Source organism: Melanaphis sacchari, unplaced genomic scaffold (genome assembly GCF_002803265.2).
Source record: "Melanaphis sacchari strain LSU unplaced genomic scaffold, SCAv2.0 Contig4_pilon_pilon, whole genome shotgun sequence".
In the NCBI taxonomy this organism is placed as follows: Eukaryota; Metazoa; Arthropoda; class Insecta; order Hemiptera; family Aphididae; genus Melanaphis; species Melanaphis sacchari.
The window spans coordinates 7781574-7796327 of NW_020271335.1; the positions used below are offsets into that span (position 1 = coordinate 7781574).

General features: G+C 26.8%; 1 protein-coding gene across 1 annotated transcript in view; it reads right to left on the minus strand.

Annotated features, from left to right (window-relative positions):
- Positions 1-13720, minus strand: part of LOC112598681 (serine proteinase stubble) — a 31690-nt gene extending 17970 nt beyond the window's left edge. The window contains exon 1 of the mRNA XM_025345217.1: positions 13225-13720. The gene's annotated coding sequence lies outside the window, so the exon portion shown is untranslated. The remainder of the gene's footprint in view (positions 1-13224) is intronic.
- Positions 13721-14754: the final 1034 nt, after the last annotated feature.

Sequence of the window (14754 nt, forward strand, 5' to 3'; positions counted from 1 at the left end):
TTAATTTTTAATGGTATTTTATACCATATTTATAATTTTATACTTGTATGTAACAATTTTTTGCTAAAATTTTTTATTTTTTAAGCCATCTTAAGTTATATAATATTGAATAATTACAAATAAAAAAAAATGTCGGTTAAATTTTAAAGTTTAAATGTGCATAAACATTTGTCAATCGTCGTCATATCAACCATGATTGATACAATATGATTGATGTATTTATTATTTTTCTGTTCAAAAATGTAGGTAATACGATGATTATGTATTTGAGTTCTAATTTTGTATAATGAGCACTAAAAGTTTGTTTAACATTTTTAACCTTTCGGCGCAAATCTTATTTGTTCAGATTGTCTGCGGTCGAATGAGTTTTCCATAATTGGTGTATTTTTATTTTATTATTGTTACTTTTTCCTGTCCAATTACGAAATATAACGAGTCCAAATAATACCGGTTAAGCTGTTTACGAAACTTTATCAAAAACCTTCTGATAATGGTTGGTTCGGATCAGCTGTTTTGAGGAATTCATACGTTTTGACACGCTATGAGCAGGCCATTAAATACAATGTTAACAACCGTCTTTTCAATCTAGTAACCTGAAAACTTTGGTCACTTACTTATGTTATTGTTGTTGTTGTTGTTATTATTATTATTAGTTGTATTTTATTGTTTTGTATCAACGTATTGTATTTTACGTAGTTACTCACTCACTGCTTATAGCGTCTAATTCGATGTGATTTGTCTCGCAGAATTGTTTTTTTTTTTTTTTTTTTTAAGACTGTTAGTGGAGCAAAGAGATAAACGCAAAAAACCACAATGATTATTACGATTTTCATGGCTATTTAGTGGAGAATCGGATTATAAAAAATATACACTTATTTTTTTTACCTATAATTATGAGACTTGGAAATAAATATTATGTTTTAAGTATCTATAATACACATTACAAAATTGTCATTTTTCTACACAATGTATATTAAAATGTAAAAGTATCAGATTAAAATAAAAACTCAATTATTGATTAGTAAATTATACATATGGCGAAAATATTTGTAATTTAAGTAAAAAAAAAATAAACAACAGATTATTTTGATAATTACCGTTAAAATATATTTCTTAACTGTTATTTGACACTACCTAAACATAAAACATTATCATAATAGAATAAAATATTCTGCTATCGAATATTAAATAAATACTAATATTATATTTTTTTAATAAATTCTTTTAAGATTTTTTTATATTTATACTATAATATAATTTGTAACGGTTATTATTAATTAGTAAAACTTTTATTTTATATTTTTTATATAAGAAATATATTACTGGGTAATATAATAAAATATTGTATGATAAACTCTATAGAAATTAAAATAATTATTAAATGATTTCAATGATTTTGTGATTTTGAGTTAAACAGTTTTCTAATGAATTCGTGTTACTAAAGAATATATTAACATTAATTATTATTCAATTACAATTGTTATGCTCACACATATAATGAAAGTATTGTATACAAACCTATTTTAACCTAGTCTAACTTAACCTATTTATCGTGTTACATGTTTAACTATAGTGATAAAATCAATAATTATGCTTATACATATAAATACTATAAAAAACATTTATTTCTCTTAATTCATATTAAATTATACCATAGGTAATACTCAAGTCTTATGACTGGTAAAGCAATGAAAAATATTAATAACTAATAGATTAAAAATATAAACATCATCATGTATTAAAACGTGAACAATTCAAACTTCGATTTTCAACAAGTACAACTTAATACTACCTCTGAAAACTTCAAATTACAGAATAACATTATGATTTTGACTTAAAAAGTTAAACATAAGAAATAAAGTAAAATTTCCACGAAGTAAAGAACCATTTAATAATTGTTTGATAGTGAATCGTGAATGCACTTCAATAAACGTATCTCGCTTGAAAGAATTGAAATCGTGTGACTAAAATACTGAACAAACAGGTTTTCAATTGCAATTTTATGCGAGCATGAGAAACCCTCCGGATGTCTTTTGCATCTTTTTAAGATAAGTAATAAAGTTGTTTTCATCAGATAACACTTATGCGAGTGTATAAGTATTGATTAGAAATTTTTTGTCAGCCAAAATCTAGTTCTGCTTATGAACGTCAAATCAATAAAAATAAAAATAAAAATTGTACTAATTTTAGAATTTTTGACAAAAAAAAAAAAAATAAATAAATATCATATACCTACAGCACTGTTATAATAATATTTGTTATATGGATTAAATGATTGTTAAAAAATAAAAACAATAATAAAAAAATAGATAGGTCAACTCGTTTTCACGGATATTATAATAATAGCTTAAACGAAAAAAATCTTATACTATAGGCACTTGGATGTTTTTTTTTTAAGTTTCTGATAATAAAGTGTAAATTTCACCATGATTTTCTATGTACAGACTCATTTACACAAGGTCATAATTGCTACATCTACCAACATATTATAATGTTAAAAAAAAAAAAAAAAAAGGTATACATATATTAATTATTAGCAAATAATAATTCAAAGCGTACGTGTTTATATTCACTTTTATGTATATTAAATATGATAATATGTTGTCTGTCCATTATATTATACATTGAATTATTATTTTTTTATTTTGAAATTTCTGATTTTGTTTAAAAAACATCCGCTTATTATTAAAAATTATAATTATAGTAATAATAATAATAGAGGAAATATAATATTTGCGAGCTCTATTATAGTATTTTCGTTATCTCCGATGACGTTTGATAATTTGGTCCGTTTCTATCACTGTCAATTCAACACACGAGCCCCATTTATCTCGTACCGTTCTCAACACGAATCATTTCTACGATCAGAGTACAGCTCGGTCATTCTAGTTATGCGTACGCTGCCGATGATAGTAACCGGTAATCTCGTATACGCGTGTGAGTGCGTATACAGACATATGTGTTAGAGAGCGTGTTCTCGTGATTGTGCAGAACGTTCCCCCCCGGAGGGTTTGGTCGTTAAAATTCCACAAATCACACCCTGCGGCCCTGTGCCTTATTCGCGATTATCTTTCTTTTTTATTATAATTAAATTAAACCCGGTCGGAGTGCAGTAGTTTTTTCTCTCTGCGTTTTAGGGAGTCACACCGATCGAAGCAACCATAGTAATTTTTTATTTTGTATTTTTTTTTTTTTTTTTTTTTGATATGCATAATATTTCGAATTTTTACTTCTTACTTGACATCGTGCCGCAGCGGTTCGTAACCGGTGGTCAAACAAAAGCGCGATTCTCGTGGGACGCTTCAACCATGCGGTATTATTTGTATCTACAACTCATCTACCTATAACACAATAATATTATCTCTCACCGGTGACGTTCGTAATAGTACCTAATACACATGACCATTATTATCATTATTATAACGCAATGGCTATCGTTCTCGAAGTGAACTACCGGATCATCATCATTGGCGTTGGCACTGCAGTAGACCGGTGCGGTGTACTGGACAGAATCATAATAAAATATTATTATTTGTATAAGCCAATTCGATTCCCGACGGATTCGAAAACGGTACTCTCCGGTGGACTGTTATTATTATAAAAATAATTATGTCTGCGATGGGTTTAATAAGATAAGTACGTATAAGTCTTGTATAATAACACGAAAAATAACCATCGCGGCGATCGGTAGAAATCGGTCAACCATGATCGTATCACAAATTGTTATTTTCTAACCGCAGTATCTGGTAGAATTCAGTTTCAATATTCTGACGAATTTAAATGTAATATTTTAATGTATGTGTGTATTTCTTGTTTATTTTAGAATAAATGTTTGTATATTTGAAAGAAAATTTGATTGTACCTAGGCACTGTTATAATTGATTAGATTAATGGGTCAAATTTTATTTTATTTTAAAATATTATTATCTTAAAAAATATTTTTGTTTTTATTGAAAACACTTGTAAAATTTATCTTATCATAATAAAACAATTTGTGTATGTACCTATACCTCAGTTGGTAAAATGCCAAAGTTTTGTTAAGTAGTTATAACAGTAGATAAGCATTTTTTTCAAAACAAAAATGAAGATATACTTTAGTCACATGTTGATATTTTTCTTCGATGTTCTTTTTTTACGACTCGTTAAACTATTTACACACATAGATATAGAACACAAAACAAAAACAAACAAAAGTTTAAAAAAGATAAAAATAATGTCATTTTTCATATATAATACATATAATGTTCCTTGTAGTTATATGTGTGTGTGTGTGTGTGTGTGTACTTTCAAAAATACAAAATTCTTGCATTTAAGTGTCGCATGTTAATTTGTTTAATTAGGTATATTACATGATATTAACGTCGGTCTTTTAAAACGCTATTTTAATAAAATGAAATTAATAGGTCGTGCGGCGGATAGACTGAAGTAAGAATTATTATACGTTTGTACGTTCCACGCAATAATCGTACCTAGTTTTTAGTATTACGGCTAAACGCGAGTTTGTCTCCAGTGTGTATTAACAGAACGTCTAATTTTCTCGTAAATCTGTCGAGATGATTATTATTATATTGTCCTGCTGCTGCAGGCTACTACGTAGATATTTGAGTATGCGCGCGAAAATGATACGACCTGCAGATGATCGTCCATACGCGGAGACATCTTGTGACATCCGGCTTACAAACACGTCTCCAGTGTTAATTAAAATCGTTATACATATTATATTGTACGCACCGTGCACATACTGAGTGCAGGATATAATGTACACGTCGGGAGTGTAGTATGTAGGACGTTAATTTTCCCATCTTCTACTTAATTATTGTTATATATATACATATGATATTATTATAACTCGGAAAAACAAAGAACAAGTACATCGTTGTCTGTAGAGTTATTAGAGCCAAACATACATTATTAACGCGTTAATACACGTATACTGTAAACATATATAGGTACAAGAGTCAGCCGCGGGATCAGGTGAAAGTGTTCGCTTCAAAAGTTCGTAAACAATCACGTATAATAATTTGTTGTAAAAGAAATTTATGAAAAATACTAAAAAAAACATTTGTGCGAAAATGGTTAAAATGCGCATATTCATGTAAAATTTGTATATATCTTAATGAACCTAGTATACAACACTTTCGTTACAACACAATACAGCGTCAAAATATATTTATACAGATAATATAAAATTAATTTATTAGTTAGATAATTTAATCTAGTTAATATAGCGTTATCATAATACGATATAAAAAGAAATACAATAGTCTTCGATACGAATATACAGTTTATATTTATTTATATATTATACATTGTAAAACTAATATATAAGATATATTTATCTATGTTAAAATCAATACAATTAATCTTAAAAAAAGGTATTCAATATTAAATTATACTTCGATAGTATAACCATAAAAGCATACCAACGTTGATGAATAACGCGTATGTAATTATTACAAGATTCAATATTCTTAATGCACCATAATTATATGAGAAAATAAATAACCATAGCATAATTTAATGGATATTTATATTCATTCATTATTTAGTAGTTTTACAACTTTAAGGTTTGTCTAATTCTGCGATTAACGTTTTACTATAAACTCTGCACGATTTAATAAATGTGTATTATATGATTATTAGTAATTTATTATTTGATGTATAATTTTTTATAACAATGATTAAATAAACATTTTTCTGTAATATTAATTGCAAGCCACAAAAATAAAATAAAAATACTGTTCGTTGTAGTCAGGTTATATGTAATACATTTTTCTCTACATTTAGAGAGTAACACAGAATTCGGGTTTGAGTGAAAATCAATATTCTGCAGTGGACATTACCATTATCTTGTATATCTATATAATTATTATGATTTGCAGAATCTCTTTGAATACCCAATAAAAACCATCACATACCATCCGCCCAAACATTAGTAGTTTTCTAGAACACTGTAATAATCATACTATTTTTTTTGGTTGTAGCATATAGGGCCTAGGTACATATTATTATGTATAATAAAACTGCACGCAAACATAAATGATTTCAATGGTCTCAGTCGTGTCCGTGTTTATACAAATCTTGCTTTATATATATATATATATATAAATAACCTAACCTAACTCAGCCATTAGCTATGTACTATATAGGTACATGTATTTATTTATTTTATTTATATATATATTTTTAATTTTATTGGCCGTTCAAACCAGGTCCAAAAGCGTCGAAATGGCAATAAAAACCGCACATAGAATATATAAGAGCGAAAAAACAAAACAGATAAATTGCGGCGAACGTATATATTCCGGAAATAGTGAACGTATCCCCTTTAAGTCTTCTATGCGAATACTTTTTTCGAGCCCCGCGGGAAATTCGATTTACAAATCCCCATAAGGATACGATGTTACATTCAATCTCTACGCGAGGTTCCGTTTGAGTGATTCGGTTAACCGTCCAGTATAAAATGCTGTAAGACTGATGAATGATTTGAAAAAAGTATTACGTTGATAACACACACACATATATATATATAATTTATATGTATTATACGTAAACATGTATTTGAAGACTAGTGAGACTAGTGAGAGTAATATGGAAAAGCTTTATTATATTTTAGTCGTTATTTAAAAGACAAACGAATGCAATCATAAGTAATTTGTTGAACTTTTATTCTATAAACATAATGTACGAGAAACCACATTTCACCATTGATATGATAATATTTGAACTGAAAATATTCATCTAGTTCGTATTGTTATACTAACGATTCTGGCTGAAATATTTAAAAAAAAAAAAAACGCTTATCTAGGAAATCTGTGACATGTTCAATATAATAACATATATCATCATCACTATTAATGTACCTAGTGTTTCGAATTAAATATTTTATCTCGCTTAATAGTTAAAACATATTTTGATTTTGAAATCTTGAATCTATAAAAACTACTGAAAAACGATTAATGTGTACGATTTTTTGTCGTAATATGATAAAATGTTGTAATCTATGTATATAATATTAGATATATAAAAATAATAAATTAATTCCATGGATTAGTACCTATATTTATTTTCAATTAATTACATTAAATAAAAACTATGATTATGATGCAGTTTTTTATTTTGCTAATATTCGATGTTGATACTTAATATTATAATATTATATTATATATTTTTAAGTATTATTAAATCATATAAATTATATGACGCGTATTCATGTGTATAATAAAATAATTGGATTAGTTTTTTTTTTCTATTCAAAATCAAAATAAATTATTAGGCATGTTAATGTATATACGTGTTTTTCATCGTGTTATTATAGTACTAGATGAATAATACATTTATAATGATCTGTTATTATAATACTTGTTCAAAATCACACAACGATGATTATCATTTATCGACAAAACAAATAGTACCTAATCATTCCGTTTATTGAACTTATTTTTCAAACACGCGTATAATAATTATACTTTTCAAAAATCAGGTTTAAGACAACCAAACACGTTTTCAAATAATAAATTCAGTTGTCAAATGCTAGTCAAAATATTAATAATTAAATAGATATTTCTATACGTAAACTGTTGAAATTGTTTTACTTCTAACTTTTTTTTATGCTAAATACATTCATTTTTTTTTTAAATATTAATTAATCGATATGTATTATTATGTACCTAAAGCTGAAATCAATAATAATAAATCACACTTTTTAGTATTAGGAACAAACCAGTTTTTGAGCTCAGTAGACTATATTTTAATAGAAATTAAGAGTTATAGTTTCAAGGGCATATAGAAATAATACTTATAAAAAATAAAAAAGATTGAAATCAGACCGGCTGGCTATCCCATAACTGCTGGTTTTCTCATGCGAAAGTAAAATAGGAAAGTAATTAAAATAATAAAGTAATAAAAAAACATAAATATTCGTTTGTACCTATCACACTAAAATTTTAGACGTTTTATGAGTTGTTGATTAAAATGTTTTTTTTTTTTGTGCTTGTGTATGTGCATGTACTAACTTTTATGGTCTTGTTAATCTAGGTTAGACACGGTCCAACAAAAATAAATTGGAAGGTGACTAATTAAAGAACATTTCGCTCAACGCTAAGAGTAGACATAGATTATAGTAAATCCGAATAATAAATGTTGATTAATTTCATTGTTTTTGCATAGAACTGCAATATAAGCAAATCAGATTTTACTTTTTATGTTTTAATTTCCTATTAATTGTCAGACCAATTATTCTAATAAAATAATAATCTTATTACGACCGATTTAAGCAATTGTTAGCTTTTAAGTAAATGTCAAAGCTCAACAGTCGCTAAACTTTGATAGCACAAAGTATATTTTTACATATTCCAAAATATTATTACCACGTTAATGGTATGCGTGCGGTTAATGACGATTGTACAAAAATCAAATAATAACTATATATACGTAAAACTGTTTTTTCATTGTAGATATACATTAAATAAAATAATATAATACATTTATATAATCGTTGGTTTACCTGAATTATATTATTTTGATTTCGTGATTTTACTCGGTACAAAAATATAGTATATAATATTATAATTTATAACATGTGCATATAGGTTCTATTATTGTTAAATTAATTTTTCGAAGTTATAATTTCGTCTACAATCTTTAGAGTTCTCTTATAGTATACTTACATTATTTACTTGACAAAAATATAGATACGTGTTTCAAAATCTCTCAGGTTGAACAGGAATTCAATTATCTTCTTACAATGCTCACTTGAAATACGAACGTGTAATCGAAATAGCGTTACCTTCCTTTATGATAAGCGTAAGCCGATGGATTGCACGTAAACGTATTTTATGGTAATTTTTTCAAATAATAAAAGTCAGTCGACTATTCGATACAGAAATAATAAAGACAGTTTTATGGTTGTGTATTAACATAGAAACAATCTTGGTAAACATATTTACCTAGGTAATAAACGAAATTGGTACTTAGCAGTGGTAGCGCGCATGCATACGACTTACAACATTATAATGTGCTTACACACAGATGTATGCGCGTAAATCGAACACGCGTTTAATGATATTACACTATAATAAGTGGGTATAGATACGTCATAATATAGTCGCTGTGTTATATTGTTAAATATAGTTATATCTACACTATATCTACACAGTCTATTGCATTTTTCACGATTAATATTTATATCAATACATGTATATATAATATATTATTGGTTTTGATTACTAGTCTTGCGAAGTACGCTATAATATTATGATATTAAGCTGTATAAATATAATGATATCAGTTTACTATAACAGATACTATAATATTATGTTAACGGTCATGATCGTTAAATTTTCGCAACAAATAAGGTGATAAAAACACGATATCTCGGAGAAAATTGTTTATTTGTTTCTACTTTATTTTATACACGTCCCATACAGTGTCACATAATACGTAACTTGGTATCCTATTATAACAGTAGCAAAACGATAATATTCTAACACGTTAAACGTTGATAGAGGCATGCACCGTCGTACGCACCGGCGAGGCGGCATGGCTATAAAACTAAAACCACGACTTTATCGCTTTCTTGTATGTATATTTGTTGCTACAGCTGTATATACGTACAAATTCTACGAACAATAATTTGACTTTACTAGATATCCGTATCTATGGATTTATATGGTAAATCTTTTGCCTAGCTTTTTATTCCAATATGTATTGTTTTAAAACTGGTATATTATCAAACAAATTTTTTCTAATTATTATCAAAACGAATAATATTTTTCAAATTTTCGATTTCAAGAGTTTGGTTAATGGTTATATTAATTTAATTTTGTATGTGTTATTATATTTTATGACCTTAAATTTTAAATTTATTATTTTATAGTATATGATAATATATAATATCAAATATATTGAAATTTAATTATACAACAGCGTGTTTTCGTATTTTTAGGTAAAAAAATTTAATATTCTATATATAGAGAATATTTAATAACCGTTATATATATATATATAACGGTTATTTATCATACACTATATTGGATCTAGGGATCTAGGTTATAGTAAAAGTGCACTTTATTTTATCACTGTAAACATAGTTTTTATTGGTTAAAACTACAATAGGTAATTAACAGTTTTTTTTTTATTATTATTAAATTATTAAATGCACGTCCCGTACAAACATATAAGGTACACATCATAAACTATTCATCGCAACACAATGCACTTTTCTAATATGCATTCTCTTATACACCTCGTTAAATAGAAAATCTTATGCCTCGATTTGCTTTGATTTACAAAGTACACCTTAATCACGGATTCATTCGGTATATTATGCAACAATAGAATTTCACCCATCGTCCATGTATTTTACATATGTTTTACTATTGACATGATAGCACCAGGTATAACATTTATGGTTCAATGATTATTATTTTTCCAACGCGGGAAGTATGCAACAAAAGTCACGTTGAAAAAATATACAAACATTTTTCAAACTTAGAATATTATTTCTCTTTGAAACAATATAATACATTTATGTTTTATTAAAATAAACGCGAGTGTATTGATATTGAATGGGCGTACATTGTAGAGCAATAAGTTTATAATAGAAAATTTATGATACCTATCATAAAGTAATCAGATCAGTGTATTCGATGAAACAAATTATATGACTTAATGAAATATTTTAATATTGATGTACGACTAATTTAATGAACGTCATGCTTTGATTTAATAGTATGGTTAAAATATATGGTATCATAATTTTTATTTTAAACAACCTTTAAAGTTATAATTGGATATTCAAATCAACAGATTTTAATACGATGACGACGTGATGAAATGCAATTAAATAAAAACCGTAGGCTTAAAGATTACTTAGGCAGTTTAATAAATTTGAGAATATAGTAATACGATGGAGAATGTAAATATTATTTCGTTTTTACAACCGTGAGAATGGTTTGAGTAAACAGTTATTTTTTGTGTTATAAATGTAATAAGATAAATACTGTTTTTAGATTTAACAAGTAACTTATGGCCATCGCTCAAAGCACTGTTATTATAATATTGTGAATAGGTAATTTTAATAATTTAATTTTATAAGACTACTACAACAATATTCAAAAGAAAGTATTATATGAACTCATAAGTATTATTTTGTCTATGATAATGATATATTATATACGTTGATGTTCATCTACAATATAGCCATTGGGTCCTACTATAAGTATAAAATGTTATTTGTTTATCACTTTCTCGCTAATAAATAATCAGATTCTACTACACAAACCCGACATCTATAACTTAATATAATTAAATAATATTTATTAATTTTTTCATAAATATATCGTATTATATAGCTATTTCAATTATTTGAGTGTGATTAAAAACAATAAATTATAATCCATTCGTTGTGCACATATATTGCTGATTTTTAAGAAAACTACTACATTGAGCGTATACTTAAGCCAATGGTGTAGCATACTCCCTTACACATGTAATACTTAAGTGTTTATAGCACTAAAGCCCATAGTTTGTGACCGAGATGCCCGTAAAATGGACATATCCTAAAAAGGTGTCGTAAGAAGTCGCCTAAAATAAATTACGCCTCCCTACGAGAAGAAAAAAAAATTCCCTGACCAATTTTACCAATTACAGAAATCGCGGTGGCAGTTGTTTTGGGGCCATCTTTGCCATTTCTGGAGCCGTTTAAACACGACAATCCTGTCTAGCTAGAGAGCGCACGGTTGTCGGCTTTTTCAATCATACGACACACGTACAATATATTTCTTCTTACTGTTTTTTTTTTTTTTTTTTTTTTTTATTATTCTGACCATACAACAAAAACCGGTTGATCATTTTTTTTCCTTCTTTATTTTTTTTCCGTATCCCTCTATATCCAGTCAATTTGACGTATCTATTATCATTGACCCACACGACTTATCATTATTTCAAGTACCTTTATTGCGAATATGTAGTTAAAACCGTTTTACATTTTTCGAATGTTTTATTCATGCAATGGCGTATTATTATTACACACTTACCATACTAAAATATAATCAAACAACTATAGTGATTTTAAAATTGTTGAGAAATGAATGTAGTTTAAAACAAAGTAAATGCTGTTACACGATGTCAGTCGGTAGATTATTTAAATTTTGCTGGAAAATTATTTTTATCTGTATTTTTTTTCAATATTATAGTTAGTAGGTCAGTATTATATACATAGCGGAGTATTTTATATTCTATTAAAATTGTATACTATCTTAATTATGCAGATACCGATGTGCCATTTTAGTTAACAATAATAATAATACATTCAAAATATTTCATTTAAACTATATTTATATACATTTTATTCATAATTGTAACGTTTTTAGCACATATCATGGTATATCAGGGTTTACGAACGTTATGGTTGTAACGTTAAATTTGACAAAATAACGATTGAACTTTGTAAACGTAATTATAATATCGGAAAAGTTAAACATAAAGAATTAAATAACACAAAACAAAACATAACGATTAACTAAAAACTAAAAATATGATATATGTTATCTAACAAAACAAAGCGTTATAATATATAGTTATCATTAAACAAAATAATGAATTTACAATTATTTAAGAGTCATAATTTATAAAATATATTAAAAATTTTAATTCTGAATAACGATAAACTCAACATTTGTTAAAAGTTTTAATTTTAAATACGTATAAAAATTTTTTTTTCAAATGCAAGCTGTGTAATTTACTGGTATATAAACTTCAACTAAAACTATCTGTATAGCACATAATAATATTATTATTTTACAGTGACTTAAATAGTCGTATACACAGTTATCAAATATTTTTCATGGAAAAAATACCTCATAATATTTCGATTATTAAATTATGCATAATAATAAATTCTAGTGGAACTGAATAAAGTTACTGACAATGTTTTGAACATTTCTTCAGCTATTTTTGATTTCTTTTTTTTTAAGTATGTACATATTATAATTTGAAACTAACGGATTTATCATGATTTCGAACTATGAAAACAAAATACTATTTAGGTAAATATCATGTTAAAACGTCAAATATTTGCAGAGAATATAAAATGCTTTTTCAAACAATTAAAATATATTATATTAAATAACGTAGTATACTATTATTTATTTATACGTAAAATGTATCAGCCACTTACAATGTGTCACACTAATTTAATAGTTATAAAATTTTAATATGTACCTGATTTTCGTTTGGTTTTTCAATAACTGTTCATTGACTTGGCACACCCGGTATCCCTGGCCTGCATAGTCCGCGCTGAACGAATCGCGATATCATTAAAATAAACGAATACAAATATGAATTCACCGGCTAAGAGATTACTAATGATAATAATTATTATAAACTATATTTTATCGACCGTCGTTGGTATATTGCACACCACAACACACTGCTGCACTCGAACACACACGCGATTCAATCAACGATCATTATCGGACAACAACTAGCAATACACGCGTAACGTAACTCGCATAGTAATGAAATCGAAATCAAACCGTCGACTTATAAATCATTGTTATTATTATTATTACGATCGAAATAGATATGGTACATTGACGAATATTATTTTTATTAGGTATTTTATTTGTATGTTTGTATATTATTTATGTTATTACAATATTATTTTTATCTGGTCAGTGTGTAGCGGTCGGGCAAACGGAACGCGGGTGACTGCCGGTATTCGCGGCGTTCAAGACGAGCACGTGGCTTTGACAGACGGATCCTTGCCGCCTCTGTCGCGATTGTTGCAATCGGGGGGGAACCATAGGAGTGGGTCATATTATTATTATTATTATTATTATTATACGTTCTAAAATAATGTTATTACTTATGCCACACCAGAGCACAGCGGGAGAATTATTATCACTACTATTATTCATTGGTACGTTTTACATTTTAATACGCGTACCAAGAAATGTTTACATTGTATTTTATACGCGTATATCGACAACTTAATATATATAAATATTATAATTACCATGCACGAAACTATTAATTATGTTCTATAGGTACGAATAAAATCACCAATTTTTGTTTGATTCACTCCAATTGCTTTACAAATTGTTGAAAATCTCAAAAATTTGGCTTTTTTTTTTACACTAAAATCGAAATAGATACACATCGGTCATGATGACAATATACATGTGATTTTTTTGAATATATATATATATATATATAAATGTATAATAATTATTGTTAATTTATTGAGTAGTTCATCTCTAAACAGTTGATACATGATAGAATATTTAAAGAATTTTTTATCCATTCAATATATATAACATACATATAAATATATATATTAGATTTTTTACATTCCTAATACGTTTTACTCGTAATCTGTTCATAAATTATTAAATATTTCTTTACAATAGATTTGAATAATCATAAATTATTTTTTAACTTTATGATAAACAAAGTATACTTCACTAGATTTTTCTTATAAATACAATGTATATTTTAAATAAAATTTGAATATAACCATTCTCATAGGCGCCAGAGTTTAAAAAACTTAATGGGTGCCCGGCCTTAGTATCAATACACAATTCAACTTTCCAAAATTTTAATTTTGGCTCTCCAAATTGCGCCTATTGGTGTCATTATTTTACTACTTAACTAAAAATGTTTGCATTTTCTTATGGATTTTAATAGTATATATAAATATTAAAATATTAAATAATACAATATAATAATATTAACAATGTTGTATACTGA